Raw genomic sequence first — 19,265 nt, 5'->3', positions numbered from 1 at the left:
AGCAGCCTCTGCTTTATTCGCGAAAACAAAAACTGCCAAAAAACATACCTCCTGGGATGTATTTGGCACTTTCCAGAAATGTATATAGTACTACGTTTTCAGAGTCTGGGTTGTATTTTTTGAGTACTTGAGTTCTATGTTTTGTATGTATGTATGTATATATATATATATATATATATATATATATATATATATATATATATATATATATATATATATATATATATATATATATATATATATATATATATATATATATATAAAATCCAAGCTCTTCGTGACTCTTTCTGCTTCTTAATAATTGTTCCCACCTGCATGATCAAGATACAGACTGAGGGCAAAGAAGGTGAGTGGTTGAAATCACTCCTCTTGTCACATCATATGAAATTCCTCATGACTCCCACTTTCTCCAGCTGCTCCATGATAATCAGGAAATATTTTTGAGCAGCTTTCGTGCCCTCGTGGTCAATGCTTCACTGAGTGCATCAGAAGGTCAAATCGCTCATCAGCTCACTAGTTTTCCTGTGCTCCATATACAGTGTGTGTCTGTGTTTGATTAGATTACTGATGTCTGTGATTCAGTGCTACAAGAACTGCCTGTTTGTTGGCCTTATCTTATTCAACATCTTGCTTCATCGGTGTGTGTGTGTGTGTGTGTGTGTGTGTGTGTGTGTGTGTGTGTGAGGGGGTTGGAGTTATTTAACTGTATTCTGGGAACTTAATTAGTCTCAGCTAAATCTGTCATGCAAAAAAGTAAAATGATTAATGAAGTTTAGAATGTTTTATTTTAAAAGTAGGTTTATTATTAAAAGTACATCAGGACTAAGCAAACACTGATTCTAAAATCTGAAAGTAAAAATTTAATCTAATTGGTCACATCTGACAGAAATGAATGACAGAAAATTGATCAAGTGAAACCAAATTAGGTCATTCTTTTTCAGAGATTGTCTCTATTGGGCTTACCTGTACTCTGCTTTGCCCAGCAATCACATCATCAGCCAGGGGGTTGTAGTGCTCAACAGCGGTCCTCCTCAGCAGGCAGCCTTTGTGCCTAATAAACTGGCCTTATTTTGCATGCACCTCTGGTGTATTGTCTGTCCATTCATCTCACAAGTCTCATACATCAGTAGTCTTTTCTGATCCTTCCTAAAGCAAACCAATGAATCGCCCATTTTAAGCGTGTTGATTGCTGAAGCACTCCTTTCCCTCATACTTCCAATAATATCCAGAATCCATGATCGAGAATCGTGCCATGAAAGATGATGAGAAAATGGAAAGTCAGGAAATACAGCTGAAAGAGGCCAAACACATAGCTGAAGACTCCGACCGCAAATATAAAGAGGTCAGACGTCTGTTTTATACACTTTACTGATACTTTCTGATTCAGATGTCTTTACAGGTGTGTATATGTGTTTACAGGTTGCTCGTAAGCTGGTGATTCTGGAGGGTGAACTGGAAAGAGCAAAAGAAAGAGCTGAGATCGCAGAACTGTCAGTACACATTATCTTTTGATAACGGAAAACAATGTTAAAAACAAGCTTGAAATCATTATTTCAGCAATACCCAGTAAACTTCAGAAATTTAAGTTAGGGTATTCTAGAGGGGTGGGTTTTTTTTAGAAAACAAGTAACACTTGTTACTGGCACACTTATTTTTTTATCTTAAAGTGCCGTGTGTGTGTGTGTGTGTGTGTGTGTGTGTGTGTGTGTGTGTGTGTGTGTGTGTGTGTGTGAGTGTGTGTGTGTGTGTGTGTGTGTGTGTGTGTGTGTGTGTGTGTGTGTGTGTGTGTGTGTGTGTGAGTGTGTGTGTGTGTGTGTGTGTGTGTGTGTGTGTGTGTGTGTGTGTGTATGTGTGTGTCTGTGTGTGTGTCTGTGTGTGTGTCTGTGTGTGTGTGTTTAAAGTTGTGCTCAGGATGTGGAACCAGTACATCTGTGGTTTCTTATCAGTTTTTAAGATTATCACTCAAACACGAATTTAACATAATTAAGCTAATTAACCTTGTTTAAAGACCATTAGAGCAATTTAGTGTGCAGAAGATTGTAGAGTCAGTAAGTCATCATTCAGCGACACATTTGTTTGATGTTTTACACCTTTCTTTCTTTCTTGATATAAAATGTGTGTTTAGGTATGTTCTTATGAGATATGAGACATTACGCTAACATGGACAACCCGATGTGATTTTAAATGGGTCAAATTTGTGAAGTTCTATTGATCTCTTCATCAAGTAAAATTTATATACTGTAGAAAACATATTAAAGGAGAGAAAGGTTTCTGTTATAATGTTCCAGACTACCTTTATGTAAACAAAACAGAGTAAAAGCTGACCGAGCTGTTCGAGTCTTTGCAAAGATTTTTTTACATTATTCACGTGTCATTTTTAAAAAAAATACATGTAACTAAACTAATTTCAAATTAAGTTATTATAGGACATATTAAAAATATATTAGATGCACAAATTTAATTGACTAATGGTTGACAAGTTTTTCAACATATGTCTATGTTTACTATTGGTGGTAATAGAGCAAAGACTCAACATGCTAATGTTTAAGTTAATCTCATGAATGATTAGTTCATCTGTTGTTCTTTCTGTTTTCATGAATGTTTCTATTGGGACCTGAGATTAAACACCTGCAAATTTGGAGAAAATATCTGGAGTTATAAATTTGTAGTTAGTAAAAGTGGCCCCACCTACTCCAAAACCATGATGTCCTGTTGCAACAAAGCACAAATTCCTTATTCTGATCCATGTATTTCAATGAAACAAAGTGTGTTATTTCTTATGAAAATTGTTAAATACACACTATAACTTGCATCTCAGACAAAATTTCACTCGCTTCCCTTCAAAGACGGTGCAAAGAAAATGACGGTTTCTCACGCTGATGTCCCTGCATGTTGACGTGACGTGCGCGTGCTATCTTTCACGTCCGCGTTCCCAACCCAGCACTGTTGGGTTATAGATCAAGATCGATTTTCAACCTAAATTGGGTTCAATCAACCAAATTTTGTTACCCAGCAGTCTCAACCCAGCATTTGGGTTAAAAAAAAAAAAAAACAGCATTTTTTAGAGTGTATCATGGTGGGCATATGGCTTATTTTCACATCCCAATGTTGACAGGTATGTATTAGTCCTGTCACAATACTGACATTTATTCATCAGGTATGGCAACCAAAATCCAACATCTGATGGACGTCATAGTGGTAATGCCCACACAACGTCAAGCTGTAACATCATTAGACGTTGAGATTTGGTTGGTTTTAAAGTTGTACATTGGACATTGACATTGTCCTGATGTTGGGTTCTGACATCAACCCGGTTTTCATTTCTAAACAAAATGTAATGTCCCCTTGATGTTGGGGTACACAATCAATTTGACATAATGTTGACATCCCATGCCTGCTGTGCAAAAAAGGTACCAAGAATTTGTAGCTTTAAGGTACAAATGTGAACCCATTAGGTACAAACGTGTTCCTTAAAGTGTTAAAGCTTTTTTGCCTTTATTTTTTAGTATGTATATACTACACAGAAAAAATGATTTCTGCTAGATTGTTGTAAACAATTTGTATGAGCTGAATTTAAACAAAGAAATTAAATGTAGTAATGTTCAACTTTATTAGTTTGTTTAAATATAGCCCAAATAAATAGTGTACTACCATTCACCTTAAAAAAATCTAAATCCAAGAAATCATCATAATATTTTTTTTTCAGTGTACCATCCCTCAGTGTTTGAAGACAAACTTTAAGGTATAGGTTGCCCAAAAATAAAAGTCCCTATAACTCCCTATTTACTCAAAATATGAGTTCAAAATATGAGTTTATTTTTCTTCATTAAACAAATTTGTTTTTTGAAAAAGGTTGTGTGCAGTATGGCGCAGTAGGTAGTGCTGTCGCCTCACAGCAAGAAGGTCGCTAGTTCGAACCTCGGCTCAGTTGGCATTTCTGTGTGGAGTTTGCATGCTCTCCCTGCCTTCGCGTGGGTTTCCTCCGGGTGCTCCGGTTTCCCCCACAGTCCAAAGACATGCAGTACAGGATTGGGTAAAGGCTAAACTGTCCGTAGTGTATGAGCGTGTGTGAATGTGTGGATGTTTCCCAGAGATGGGTTGCGGCTGGAAGGGCATCCACAGCGTAAAAACTTGCTGGATAAGTTGGCGGTTCATTCTGCTGTGGTGACCCCGGATTATTAAGGGACTAAGCCAACAAGAAAATGAATGAATGAATGAATGTAAAAGGTTAAAACCTTTTAAAACAAATACTAAAGTACTAAATAAAATACTTAATTATTCAGCTATTTTAAAAGTGTTCAATTGTAGAAATAAACTCAGCAGGTTTATGACAAGTGAATGATAAGTAAATGGGGACAGGATTGTGAATTGGGTGAACTATACCTTTACTGTTTGCTCTGTCTGATCACTTTTACAGCAGAATATTGATCTTTGAAACTTTTTAAAAGAGCACATTCTAGTAAAATCTAAGCTGTTTTAGACATTCACAGTTGATTTTTCCTTGTCCCAAATTCTAAATAAAGTTTTATGCAGAATGTTCCCTGTGCCAGAGTAAACATATATTTCATCCATAGATGAATCCTCGTGCAGGCACATATGCACAAAGAGACTATAAGCACTTCAAACTGGAATTGACGCTATGTGCTACACAGTCTGTGAGCTTTGGACTGACTGATGTTATTGTATTAAACCACTCAGCTGTCTATTAGCCTCTCACCCTGGCGGTGGGTCAACTGTCTCGCATTCAGCTCTCGCTGTTGCTCTAATATTTTTATCAAAGTGACTATTATGTTCTCTAGTATATCTCTGTCATCAGCTGAAATTACCAATGTTTTTCTTTGAGTAATACGCAATCAAATTTTATTTGAATCTTTTTTGTGTGGGTGTTATCGTGGAGTCAGACGTATTTATGTTTCCATGCACATTTCTGCCAAAGTAAAGACAGTAGTATTCCTTTTTTTATTACTTCGCTTTTAATAGAAATTCAGAAATAAGCAGTTCCCTCTATCTTTCTTAAATATCTCAAAACTGTGCAATAAAATGCAGCCCTATATTGAAAATAGCACTGTAAAAAACGAAACACTATCATATAGTCATATTTTGATTTCTCCAGTGCGTGACTTTGAACATTTTGTTGACGTTGAGTTTTGGTTTCTGTGTTAAATTAATCTGAGGTTTTCTTATTTTTCAACATTGGTACAAAAGAATAAGTCATACAAATTGTCACGCAAGAGGTCAGTGCTTTGTTTTTGTTTAAAAATAGGGTAAATGAAATAGTGGAAGGTTCCAGACACTGATTGGTGGTTTAGATTAGACAGTTTAGTTGATGTAAATTGTAAGCTTGCTGTTGCAGGAATAGCAGTATAAAACCACTGATGGATGATGTTTAGTTTGTTTTTGTTTTCTTACACTCGAATACACCTTTAAAAATGTGATGTTGTAAAGTTTAAGAGTGCATCTTTTTACAAAAGAAATGTAGCATCAAAATGCATTTGTGCCATTTTTATCATACCAAATAGGTTCTTTCTAAATTCATTTAAAGGCTTAACTAGGTTAATTAGGTACTAAGCAGGATGGGGTGATTAGGCAAGTTATTGTATAACCATGGTTTGTTAGACTATCTACTAGCTTAAGGAGTCAATAATTGTGATCTTAATTTTTTTTTTTATTAAAAACTGCTTTTACTCTGAATTACAACCAGTAGGACTTTCTCCAGAAGAAAAAATATTATCAGACATGCTGCGAAAATTTTCTTGCTCTGTTAAGCATAATTTGAGAAATATAAAAAAAATTTGATTTCAACTGTAGGTGGTTTTCTCAATATTAAAATTTCTTTGCACCCTTAGATTCCAAACAGTTGTATCTTCTAATCCAAACAAATTATATTGATGTAAAGCATATTTATTTGGCTTTCGGATAATGCATAAACCTCTTTTGTTTTTGTTTTTTATTTTTGAAATTTTGAAATTTTTTACATCTTTATCTATCCTCACCCAGCCTGCAATAATTTAAAATATAGTTAAACAGTATTACAATTTAAATGGCAAAAACTTTACAATTTAATGTATTTCAAAATGTTATTTATTATTGTAAATGAAAACTAAAGTTTTGCAGCAAAACTGTCGTTTTTGGGTTAATTAACCTTGACAAATCATATAAAATTTCAAAAATATATATATTAAAATCACATAAATAAATAATTATATATATATATATATATATATATATATATATATATATATATATATAATTATTTAAAAAAAAAATATATATATATATATATATATATATATATATATATATATATATATATATATATATATATATATATATATATATAAATACATATACATATACACACACACATATATATATATTTTTTTTTTTTTCCAAGTAATGAACATTTTGTGAGTGCATCTATTTACAAAAGAATTGCAGCATTTAACTGCTTTTGTGGCATTTTTATCATATCAAATAGGTTCTTTTTAAATTCATACTTTTTAATGTGTTTGTAGCGTATTTCCTGTCTTTCTGTTGAGTTTGTTCATATCAAAATTGATTTACTGATTTACTCATTCAAAGCTTTGACTGAAGGTAAAAAAGTCACTGTTTTGATACAAAGGTAAAAGGAGGTTTGGTGTCAGGAAACTAGATTCGTAAACAAACCTGACTGCTCAAAGCTCTTAGTGCTTGAAACCCTAAACTCCTCTCACGCCATCCACACACAAATGTCCATCAACACTCATGCACACACACATGCACACACACACACACACACACACACACATTGGGTTTTCATGTTTTATGTAGACATCCTATATATGTAATCTATTGGAATCTGACCCTACAATGCCAAAAATGACTGTTGTTGCTTTAGTTTTGTGGATATTTTGGTCCCCACAACATGGTGAATACCCCCACAAACTCACAAACTCTGTCTTTTTTATTTAAATTTAGAATCTTTAAATTATTTTTTGTTTGTTTTATTATCATGATCAAACTAGTTTGTTTTAACGTCCTGGTCAAACTTGTTGTTTGTTTATTCTTTGCACTAATTATCTGAAAATTTGCACAATTAATCTTAAATAAATTATGTTTTTGGGGTCCCTCGACACATTTCCATTTTGATCTGTGCTATTTGACGATATTTTTCTACTTGCATTTGTTTTTTTAACTTGTAGAGAGTTTGAGCTTACTTGGCCACCAGATACTGTATTAGAATCATCTATGAGATCAATGATCTATTAAAGAGGTGGTCTCATTAAAGACATTCAAGTATATATAGTGTTTGCTTTATCTGATTGTATTTTTTTTTTACTGATTATGTAAAAGATGTCTGCAATGTATTATTTATTTTGTTTATGTCTTTTGAAAATCTTGTTCTCCGTCCTGAAGTAAAGATTAAATAACAAAAGTTACACTATAAAACCCAACAGACATCTTTATCAAATGAAATGAGTGTAGTTAACTCAAAATTTACTGAAAGTTAATTTGACTCATTTGAAAAGAGTTTTGAACTCAGTGTTGAAGGTAATTAGTTATTGAAGTAATGAAGTAAATACCTTATTGCTTCCATTTAAATGGAGTAAGTTCACAGTACTTGTATAGATTAGTTATTTAACTCAAATGATTCATTGCAATCGGTTTTCTTAAACAGTTTGAGTTGCTTTAACTTATTGGGCTTTACAGTACTCAGTTGGTTTGAGTTCTCTTCTTTTATTGGATTTTACTGTGATCAAATTACTTCATTTACTTAAATGGATCAAGTTCACAGTACTCATTAGAATTAGTTTTTGAAATTAAATGGTTTGCTGCAATTAGTTTTCTCAAATGGTTTAAGTTACCTTAACGCTTTGGGTTTTATAGTGTATGCTTAAAGTGATAAAAGCATTGCTATAGTAGAGATGAATGGAACAGGCATTGGAATCATCAAGTTTGCCAAAAGATTGAGGAAGATGGAAAGATTAAACTGCTTGATAAGAGGTAAGACTCTCAGTCAGTCAGTCAGTCAGCAAGCCTGAAACAGAGCAGGTATGGCGAGCCTCACTGGTGTCACTCAGTCGTCAATCTGATCTGAGTGTCAGGCAAACCGCAGGGGCCCTTGTCACCCGGCGGAACATGTCTTTCAACCACACAGCAGCTGCTGCCATATCATGACAAGAACTGGAACACAGCCCAGCTGCCCTGACCCAGTTTTTCATTTTGCCACTTCCACACACACACACACACACACACACTACACACTTCCCAAACAATCCAGAACAATAACAAAGCAAAAATATCCAACAGACATACCTACAATCTTATGTCAACATCCACATACATACCCATGGAAAACCAGTGCACTTCCTTTCTTTTTATACATTATTATTTATATTACTTAATTTAATTTATTTAATGCATTATTACTGAGAGCTTTTAATTCAGGATACCAGATTTTCTAAGGATTTATTGCCATTTTAAATGCATTTCAATAAAATGGAAAGGTTTGTAGCATTTACTGTCACTTTTGTATGCACCCACGCTGAATAAGATTGACCTAGGATCACAAAGGTATCTTAGGTATATATAAAGGCCTTAGGTATACATTTTTGGTTAGAATTATTGATTTTCTTCTATACCAAAAAATATTTAAGTAAAGGCCTTTTTCGATGAAGATATTTTGTCAGTTTCCTACTGTAAATTTTGCAAAACAATTTTAACAATTAACAATGTGCATTACTAAGAACTTCATTAATCAAAATGTACAGTTGAAGTCAGAATTATTAAATGCCCCGAATTATTAGACCCCGTTTATTTTTTCCCAATTTCTGTCCAACGGAGAGAAGATTTTTCCAACCCATTTCCAAACATAATAGTTTTTAATAACTCAATTCTAAAAACTGATTTATTTTATCTTTGCCATGATGACAGTAAATAATATTTGACTAGATATTTTTCAAGACACTTCTATACAGCTTAAAGTGACATTTACAGGCTTAACTAGGTTAATTAGGTTAACTAGGCAGGTTAGGGTAGTTAGGCAAGTTATTGTATAATGATGATTTGTTTTGTAGACTATCTGAAAAAAATAGATTAAGCAGCCAATAATTGTGACCATAAAATTAAAAAATAAATAAATAAAAACTGCTTTTATACTAGCCAAATTACAACAAATAGGACTTTCTCAAGAAAAAAAAAATATATTTACAACATACTGTGACAATTTTCTTGCTCTGTTAAACATCATTTGGGATTTTTTTTTTTTAATTAAAAAATTCAAAGTGGGTTGAACAATTCTGATTTCAACTGTGATTTTCTCAATATTAAAATTTCTTTGCACCCTTAGATTCTAAACAGTTGGATCTTCTAATCCTAACAAATCATATATTGATAGAAAGCATATTTATTGGCCTTTTCCGATAATGCATAAACCTTTTTTTTTTTTTTTTTTTATTACATCTATGACTATGGTCCATGGTCAGAGATGGGCTTTAAGTAAAATGTTCTAATGTGCTGATTTTGTGCCAAAGAAACATTGAATTTAATAACAAATGTTAAAACAATACAGCTTCTTATTTTGATTTATGAACTATCTAAATATTTTGTAATGTATTTACTGCCACTTTTGGTCCATTTTATTCACCCATGCTGATAATAAAAACCCTAAAACTCTCTCAATTAATATTTGTTTTTAACTGACAGAAAATATGCATTAATTGTTCATAAATGCATAGATTTGTTTTATGTATTTGTGAACATTTCTATATTTGTAGCATTACAAACGTCTGTACTGTTACTTTTGGTCCATTTTTCATAAAAATACTTCAAATAGCATATTATTTATATCAGCTATATTTCTTTTCTATTTACTGCATCTACATCCTCACATACTGAGAACTTTAAAACACAATTGTGTAAACAAAGCAAACTTGGATTTTGCGAAAATGGAACCCATTAATCCACTTTACAACGACAACAGAGAGATCATGGCTGTATTGTCAAAGCATAAGAGTCTTTTTAACTAAAGTGTAGGGAGGATATAGGTCTTTGTTTGGTAAATATTTGGACTATACATTACAAATATATATGGAAAAAAATATGTATTAGTTAGATTAAGGCAAGACACTTTAGTTAAAGAGGGTCCAAATTTTAAATTAAATTAAATTAAATTAAATTAAATTAAATTAAATTAAATTAAATTAAATTAAATTAAATTAAATTAAATTAAATTAAATTAAATTAAATTAAATTTTATTATCATAAACAATTGTATCTGTAAAAATCTTTAGAATACAAATAAAGCTAAAGTCGGCTGTATGTGCTGTATGAGATTAATGACTCACTACAAAAAAACTCATTTTGATAAATCTGCCACTAAAAGTATTGTAATTGCAATTTACAGACACAAAGTGTGACTAAATGAACAGTTGCAGTTGAATTGTGATTGTTTTCTTTTCACTGAAATGAAAAAACACTCAATGAAAATTCAAAAATCCCCAAATTTAAACATGTGCATGAAATAAAATGTGCTTTTGCCTTTAGTCTCACCTTAAAAAGAGGTCAGATGGATCTATAAAAGAGTCCTAGCTGGAGTCTGGGTGGCTGGAGTGCATGTGTGTGTGTGGGAATGGGAACCAGAGGCCCCCTCTCCAGCTGCTGTCCTCACTTTTCTTTTCTCTCTTTATTTGCCTCCTCTCTTTTGTGCTGCTTCCTTTTCTTTTCATCCTTCTTATAGGCGCTGATTTTGCAGACTTGTAGTCTTTGAAAAGCTGCTCTCAATGAACCTCAGAGCAGGAAAAAGAAGAGAAAGATTGAGATGTTAAGGTTCAGGTTTTCTGGTGACTACTTGCCTAGAGGTTTTAAACTTTTAAATTACAATTAATTAAAACTTATAGAGTGCACTCAGAATTTCTTTCATCATTAAAAACTTTCATGAAAAAAAGATTTAATATCCTTCACTCCAGCCAAAAAAACAACAACTACAAATGCCCCAGTGTGACAATTGACAATATTTAAACATAGTGCAAGGATTTTAAACTTTTTAAATGACAGCTTGTTTACAAGTTCTAGTTTTTAAAATGTTTATATAAAACTATTTATATTTTTACAAAATATTATAAATAGTTATGTAATTATCTATTTACAAATTAATCACAAAACATTTAATAGAAAAGACTAAAATGTCCATAACAAAGTGCAAAGGTTAAATCAATATACATTACATTACATTACATCACATTAAAAGCTGTTTCATTTTACATTGAGCAGGTTGTTTTAATGGGATGGACTTACTGAAACCACATGACCAGCTAAACAGATTAATGAACATCAAACATTACTTCAATGGTTATAGTAATTAAAACATTGTGTTTGGTCCTATGCTATATTTATACATCTAAGACAGTGTAACTTTAACTTAAAATTACTCAATGAACTATAAAAACCAGAGATGTCACTAAACATGCTCATCAAGTTAAATGTACACAAAGCTGCATTTATTTCGAATAAATAATACGTTTGGATTATGGTTTGCTTTTGACTATGCACCTTCTATTAAATGTATAACTTATGAGGTTTTTTTTTCTTCTAACATGTCTTTTATGCTCATCAAGGTGCATTTTTTTCCTGTGATGGAAAAGTAATTTTTTAGCAGACATTGTTTTAGTATTTTTAGTCACATGATACTTAAATTAACATATGAATGCCATTTAAAATGCTGATTTGCTGTTCAAAAGCATGTTTGTTTACAATTACCGCTACCATTATACTGCTGTTTTTTGTTCTTGTTTTGTTTTGCTCAAGCATTATACATTTTTCAGGATTTTTTCATAAACACATAAACATGCATTTAAACTGGATTTTATTTCTAAAATTACAAATATATTTTGTTACTGACACTCTTCAATTTAATTTGACTATGCTAAATAAAACTATTCATTTCTTAAGTGTAATTTAAATTAAGATTTTGAAGACTCTTTGGTCTAATAAAATCGTTGTCAGTTTTATGTATATCCACACACATTATGTTTTCTTTTTCGCTTTGGCACTGGGTTTAAATGGCTGTGGGTTTCTTTGCTTAGGTTCAACTGTAAAATGAGCATAAAGTGATTTCTCAGCATCTGGATATTCTCATGCAGCTACTTGCTGATGGCTTGAGTACGTATTTTCATGGACCTTGTTAAAATATAAGTCACATGTGCTTGTCAGGGCATTCAGAAACAATAGAGCTGACACGACTGCTATAGGACCGGATGATATTCGAGAATGCTGGAATATTGTGTGTGTGTCTGACGATTTCAGTGTTTTAAGAAAAACATTAGCATATTACAAATTCCACCCCCAACGATAAAACATCTGTCAGTCATTACTGGTCCTTCCCCCTCAGCCCAAGGCAAGGGCTGGAGAAACAACTTTTGACCTCTGACCCAAAGCATAGAGCTCCACTTAACGGTGCCCCTTATTTCCACACATAGACATTCTGTCTCTTTGTCTTCATCTGCTACTTGAACACAAAATAACTGTTTTACTTCAAACCCAATGACAGATTTACATTTATGTTTTTGTTTTTTTTTTGCCTTAAATTATAAATTTTCAATTGATCCAAACCAAATAGTGAATATTACAAAACATTTTCATTCAGGATTTAGGGTTAATTGAGACACTGATGTATATATATATATATACTGTTGAAGTAAGAATTATAAGCCCCCTTTTGATTTTTTTTTTATGTTTAACAGAGCAAGGAAATTTTCAGTGAGTCTGATAATATTTTTTCTTCTAGAGAGAGTCTTATTTGTTTTATTTCAGATAGAATAAAAGCAGTTTTAAACTTTTAAATAAACATTTTAAGGTCAAAATTATTAGCCCCTTTATGCTATATTTTTTTTCTGTATAGTCTACACAACAAACTATCGTTATACAATAACTAGTCTAATTACCCTAACCTGCCTAGTTAACCTAATTAACCTAGTTAAACCTTTAAATGTCACTTTAAGCTGTATAGAAGTATCTTGAAAAATCTATAGTCAAATATTATTTACTGTCATCATGGCAAAGATAGAATAAATCAGTTATTAGAAATGAATTAAAACTATTATGTTTAGAAACGTGTTGAAAAATTTTCTCTCTGTTAAACAGAAATTGGGGGGATAAATAATTCAAGGGGGCTAATAATTCTGACTTCAACTCTCTCTCTCTCTTTCTCTCTCTCTCTCTCTCTCTCTCTCTCTCTCTAATATATGTATATTCCTAATTCACTTGTTGTAAAGTGTTACCATATATATATATATATATGGTAACACTTTACAACAAGGTTCATTAGTTAAAGCCTTTACTAACATGAACTAATCATGAACAACACTTGTACAGCATTTATTTATCATATTTGAACATTTACTAATGCATTATTAACATTCAAGTCCATGCTTAATGCACCATGCCACCATGAGTTAACTAACAATAAACTACTGTATTTTCATTAACTAACGTTTAATAACATGAATAAATACAGTTGTAAATGTATTGTTCAGTGTTTGTTTCATGTTAGTAAATGCATTACTTAACATTAACCAATGAACCTTATTGTAAAGTGTGAACATATATATATATATCATATTTTAATGCCTTGCTTTCTTGTAATAAATCGTTACATAAAACTATTATGTCTCAATCAGTTTTTTTTTTTTTTTTTTTTTTTTTTTTGGCGAGGGGTTAGGGGTTGAGGGGATATGGGAGAAGGGTATCTTTCAGTCTGTTTAAATTTATGTTATGATTTACTCCCCGTGTCTTTTATCCACCTTTCCACTCTCGTCTTGTCCACCTTGACCTATTGTCATTATACATCATCCTTCTTCCGTGCCTTTGAGTGCATTTCATTGTCTCTCTCTACTCTCCCTCAAATCAATAACAGACACATTAGCGTTTGGCGAGGGGAAGAATACAGGTGATCTTTTATCCATTAGGAGTCACAGACACACATACACTCCTCCATGTGCACACTCTCCTAAAACAGATATTTTGAGGGATGATAAAGTGCCATTCAGGGGTCCAGAAATCTTCCTATAATGCGTCAAATATCAGTCTGAGATTGCATCGTGTCTGCAGCCAGACCCTTCTCCAAATACCTTAAAATCCACTTAGATTGTAGTGGGTTTGAGGACACTGCATAAAACGAGAAGAACAGCATAATAAAAGTTAAAACACAACAGCGTTTTTGTTTAGATAACATTTGTACAGTGTTAATCGTTTATCCTCTTTTTAGGGGATTTTTTAGTTATATTTATATTTACACACATTATATATATTTATGTTACATATATTTATATCTATATTTGCTTAAATCAGGGGTCACCAATCTCGGTCCTGGAGGGCCGGTGTCCCTGCAGGGTTTAGCTCCAACTTGCCTCAACACACCTGTAGGGATGTTTCAAGTGTACCTATTAAGACCTTGATTAGCTTGATAAGGTATGTTTGATTAGGGTTGGAGCTAAAATCTCCAGGACACCGACCCTCCAGGAACAAGTTTGGTGACCACTGGCTTAAATTATAGAGCAGCTAGGGGTGGGCAAACCCGGTCCTGGAGGGCCGGTGTCCTGCACAGTTTAGCACCAACCCTAATCAAACACACCTGCTTAAAGAATTCTTGTGATCTTAAAGACACTGATTAGCATGTTCATGTGTGTTTGACTAGTGTTGGAACAAAACTGCAGGGACACCGGCCCTCGAGGATCAAGTTTGCCTATCCCTGAGCTAGACATACAGACTATGGTTGGCAGCGACACCATGTGGTGGTCTAAAGTGTTCGCGTTTAGCAAAATCTTTGCGCTTTGGATAATAAAGCATGGGACCACAGCGGGGCGCTATAGAGTTTGCAATGTTCTGCATTCCGTCATATCCGGACGTTTGCTATTGGCAAACTTAATTGGTGACGTTTCGTATTCGACAAATGAAATCGCTGAAACTGTGCAGTTCTGATTGGACAAAGTAGAACTGTCAATCAAGCTCTGCAGGGCCCAAAGAAACATTTGCCTTCAGATGAAAATGTGCAAGGCTAGAGGCAACAACTAGCGCTCTCACAAGGCAGTGATTTAATCAGTGAAAGCTAGGCTTTTACTAACTTAATTGAAATAAATGAACATTTATTTTTTTTAATTACATTATATACATTTATAGATATATAATAGAATTATTACAGTAAATTATTATGTTTAGTTTTAGTATTTTACGTTTTTACAATTTATAATAATGAAACCAAATTTATTTACAAAGTAATCTGTGTATTTTTGACGATTAACTACCTATAGATTAATTTAAATTATAAAGTCCAGCATTTTAATGATTTTAACATAGCTATTATTATTATTACTATATTGGTTGTCTGCAACACTATTGTTCATATTACTGTAAATATATATATATATATATATATATATATATATATATATATATATATATATATATATATATATATATATATATATATATATGTAAAATGTATCTATTGCGGTAGGCTAATGTCAAACTCACATCAAATTTAATAAAGTTGATGTGTGTGTGTGTGTGTGTGTGTGTGTGTGTGTGTGTGTGTGTGTGTGTGTGTGTGTGTGTGTGTGTGTGTGTGTGTGTGTGTGTGTGTGTGTGTGTGCGTGTGTGTGTGTGTGTGTGTGTGTGTTTCCGGCCTGTCAGCTGTTAGCTCAGCGGCTCTTCAATACACACATACACACACACACAATCTTTGCATTATAGATCAAACCAGATTACTGGCATGAAACGTAACAGGTAAGTAAGTCATGCAATTTACAAAAATGATCAATAAAAGTCTGGCTGATTTGCTGTTCATTCTATTCGCGAGCCGTTTATGTTTTATTTCGTGTGTTGTTTTTACCACGGTTTGTGTTTTTCTGTCATTTCGAAATGACTGAGTTATAGCCTTTATTTTCACTTTGTCACAGTTATTCAGTGTGTCAGTGGGACAGTACAGGATACGTGTGTGTGTCAAACCTTTTGGTGAACTACATTTGTGTGGGCTGGTTAAATATTTGAAAGAAAGAGAAACTGTTTACTTTAGCGATGACGAGACTTCATTTAAACGGCAGAAGATGCCATCTGATAATAAGGGGAAATGCCTCACAGCAGCCGCTTTCCATCCTATTAGATCGCATTTCTTTAAATAATCAGTCCAGGAGGTGGTGCTGATGGACAACAGTTTTAGTTCAGGGATGATAATTGCTCGGACAGCAATATCTCCTTGCGCATACACGCAAAGTAATTTTGCGTTTTAAGAAAAAGGTCTATAACAGAAATAGATTTATAGGGTATGTTATAGGAATGGCAAGGTCGCCTCACAGAAAGAAGGTCGCTGGTTTGAGCCCCGGCTGGGTCAGTTGCCATTTCTGTGTCGAATTTACATGTATGTTTTCCAGTGTTGGGTCGCAACTGAAAGGGCATCCGCTGCGTAAAACACATGCTTGATAAATTGGCGGTTCATTCCACTGTGGCGACCCCTGATTAATAAAGGGATTAAGCCAAGAAGAAAACGAATGAATGAATGAATGAATGAATGAATGAATGAATGAATGAATGAATAGAAATGATTTGTCTTGTTTTCCTATTTTAATTTGGCCTCTTCCACACAACGCAGGATATGGGCATGACAAACACTATTTGTCCGAACAGAAATGAGATCTCTCTCTCTCTCTCTCTCTCTCTCTCTCTCTCTCTCTCTCTCTCTCTCTCTCTCTCTCTCAAAAATTGCTTATATAAACATAGTAAGAATTAAATAAAAAATCAGAATAAACTAAGAATCAACTTTTTCTGTCTCTCGACAAATACGCAGTTTTATTATAGCCTAAATATTAACGCTTCATGTTTTGATATTCATATGTTCCTAATTTAGATTTATTTATAGCCTAGGCCTATTATTGTTTGTTGTCCATTTTGAAAGATTAATGTAAATTTTGATGCCTGTAAAGTGTGTTAGTTTTATTAGTTATTTATTTATAATGTGACATATTTCAGAATGTGCTTTTGGTGAAGGCATGTGAGATAATTCGCTATGACACATTTTTTGCATCACCAATGAGAAGCTAACAACGCAGTCCATGACTCCTCCCATTTCTTCTTTAAATGAAATGAGTGCCTCCAATGAAATGCCAAACAACGATGGCAATTACTTTTCTATTGAAAGAACCTAGCGCTTTCAGAAGCATACGTTGGGGATATTAAAAGCTGTCCGAGCAATATGAAAGATCTTGACATGGATTTCGAACGACAAACATAGGACGTAGGGCTATTTTTTGATCTTCAGTTGGATGACAAGATTACTTAAATCTAAAATGCCAGACTTTAAGCAGCTACCAGCTGCCAGATTTTAAGCAGCTACGTTTGTCTGTGTACAAGAAGACTAGAAGTTTACCTTTTGTAAACAGTAGAGGGCGATAGAGGCTTAAGTAACTGGTTGTTTCGGCTTATAGCTGCCTCTATTTTTACTTCAGTTATTTTTCTTTGCTAAGATTCTTTACATTTTTTAGATCCCATACTTTATCATCTTCCAACGAGGGACCTTTATCCTAAAATGTAAAGGCATCCATATACAGCTTCTTTAATAAACAACCGGTTTCTATTTTGAAAAAAGTACATATTATTTATGATTCTTATAATTTTAGGATTTAGCTCTTCATTCACTTATCGAAATTTTTTAATGATTTCATTTATTTTATATTTGTTTTAATTTGTTTATTTGTTTGTTTAGTTTAATCTAATTTCAATTCTTTGTTATTTTTAATGTGTTTATCTGAAAATGATTACTTATTTATTTTAGCTCATATCTGTATCTTCAATTTATTAAACATAACGTTAATTGTATTGATTATTTGTATTTATTTACTTTTTTCTATTATTTATTTCTTTGGTCTCGCTGCAGAGCCATTTGAGGAGAGGTGAGCTCCAGAGAGGGGGATCTTAAGCTTGAGCTCCACCTTTTTTGCACTTCTTCTACGAGTGATGTCACTGGGGGTAGGGTTAGGGGTGGGGTTGGTGTACGCATTAAAACAGCTTACAGGAGGAGGAGCGACAGCTCATGCTCCCCCTCTCTGGAGCTCACCTCTCCTCAAATGGCTCTGCAGCAAGCACCACTTGGCTATTTTACACAAACCCTCTTGTATTCCCATCTGGGCCCCTAGGGGTCCACACACGCAGGTCCTGGGTTGAAAACCCCTATCCAAAAAAAAGAAGAAAAAAAAAAAAAAAAGGCATTGTGAGATGTTTTTGTGCAATGGAGCAAACACTGCACTCACAGTCGAAGCTGTTAGCTCTTTTGGAGAATGTTTGTTGCATTGCACTGCCTGTGTTGTAGCTTTTCTATATGATGTGATAGATAGATAGATAGATAGATAGATAGATAGATAGATAGATAGATAGATAGATAGATAGATAGATAGATAGATAGATAGATAGATAGATAGATAGATAGATAGATAGATAGATGGACGGACGGACGGACGGACGGACGGACGGACGGACGGACGGACGGACGGACGGACGGACGGACAGACAGACAGACAGACAGACAGACAGATAGATAGATAGATAGATAGATAGATAGATAGATAGATAGATAGATAGATAGATAATTATTTTCCGCATATATATATATATTTAAAATGAACATGTTGTACAAAAGTAATACACAAGGGTAAATAGGCTGTAGGAGTAATATTATTTGCAGAATATCAATATATATATATATATATATATATATATATATATATATATATATATATATATATATATATATACATATATATATATATATATATATATATATATATATATATATATATATATATATATATATATATATATATATATATATATATATATATATATATATATATATATATATATAAATATATATATATATATATATATATATACATACATACATATATATATACATACATACATACATATATATATACAAAATCGCTAATTAATCAATACCATTTGTGTTCTCCTCGAGTCTGTGGTTTGAGCAAACCATGGAATAAGGTCAGTTAAATGATGACGACACCAGCCATGACAGCTACCGTTTAAAGCACTTAAGAGTGCAGCGGGTTAGTAGGTCAAACCGAAGAGGGGGTAGCTGTGTTTAGATAAATTTCGCAAAAGTTTTAGCAATGAAATAATTTAAATATATGATTATTAGAACTGAGAAATTACAATACTTCCTAGTTTGCTTTAATCTTTCGTCCAAGAACGGAAGAGCTAAAGGAAGCGTGGCTCAT

The 19,265-nt window shown here is 33.1% G+C and overlaps 1 long non-coding RNA gene across 1 annotated transcript; it reads right to left on the bottom strand.

Annotated features, from left to right (window-relative positions):
• Positions 1-767: 767 nt before the first annotated feature.
• On the bottom strand, positions 768-19,238 carry LOC141378966 (uncharacterized). The gene is made up of 3 exons (XR_012394807.1): positions 18,982-19,238; positions 10,531-10,766; positions 768-1,452 (listed from the first exon to the last, which is right to left on the bottom strand). It is a non-coding gene; the product is annotated as an uncharacterized lncRNA (long non-coding RNA).
• Between the last annotated feature and the right edge of the window lie 27 nt (positions 19,239-19,265).

The sequence above is a fragment of the Danio rerio genome, chromosome 19 (genome assembly GCF_049306965.1).
Source record: "Danio rerio strain Tuebingen ecotype United States chromosome 19, GRCz12tu, whole genome shotgun sequence".
Classification (NCBI taxonomy): Eukaryota; Metazoa; Chordata; class Actinopteri; order Cypriniformes; family Danionidae; genus Danio; species Danio rerio.
This window is presented reverse-complemented; position numbering and strand designations above follow the sequence as displayed.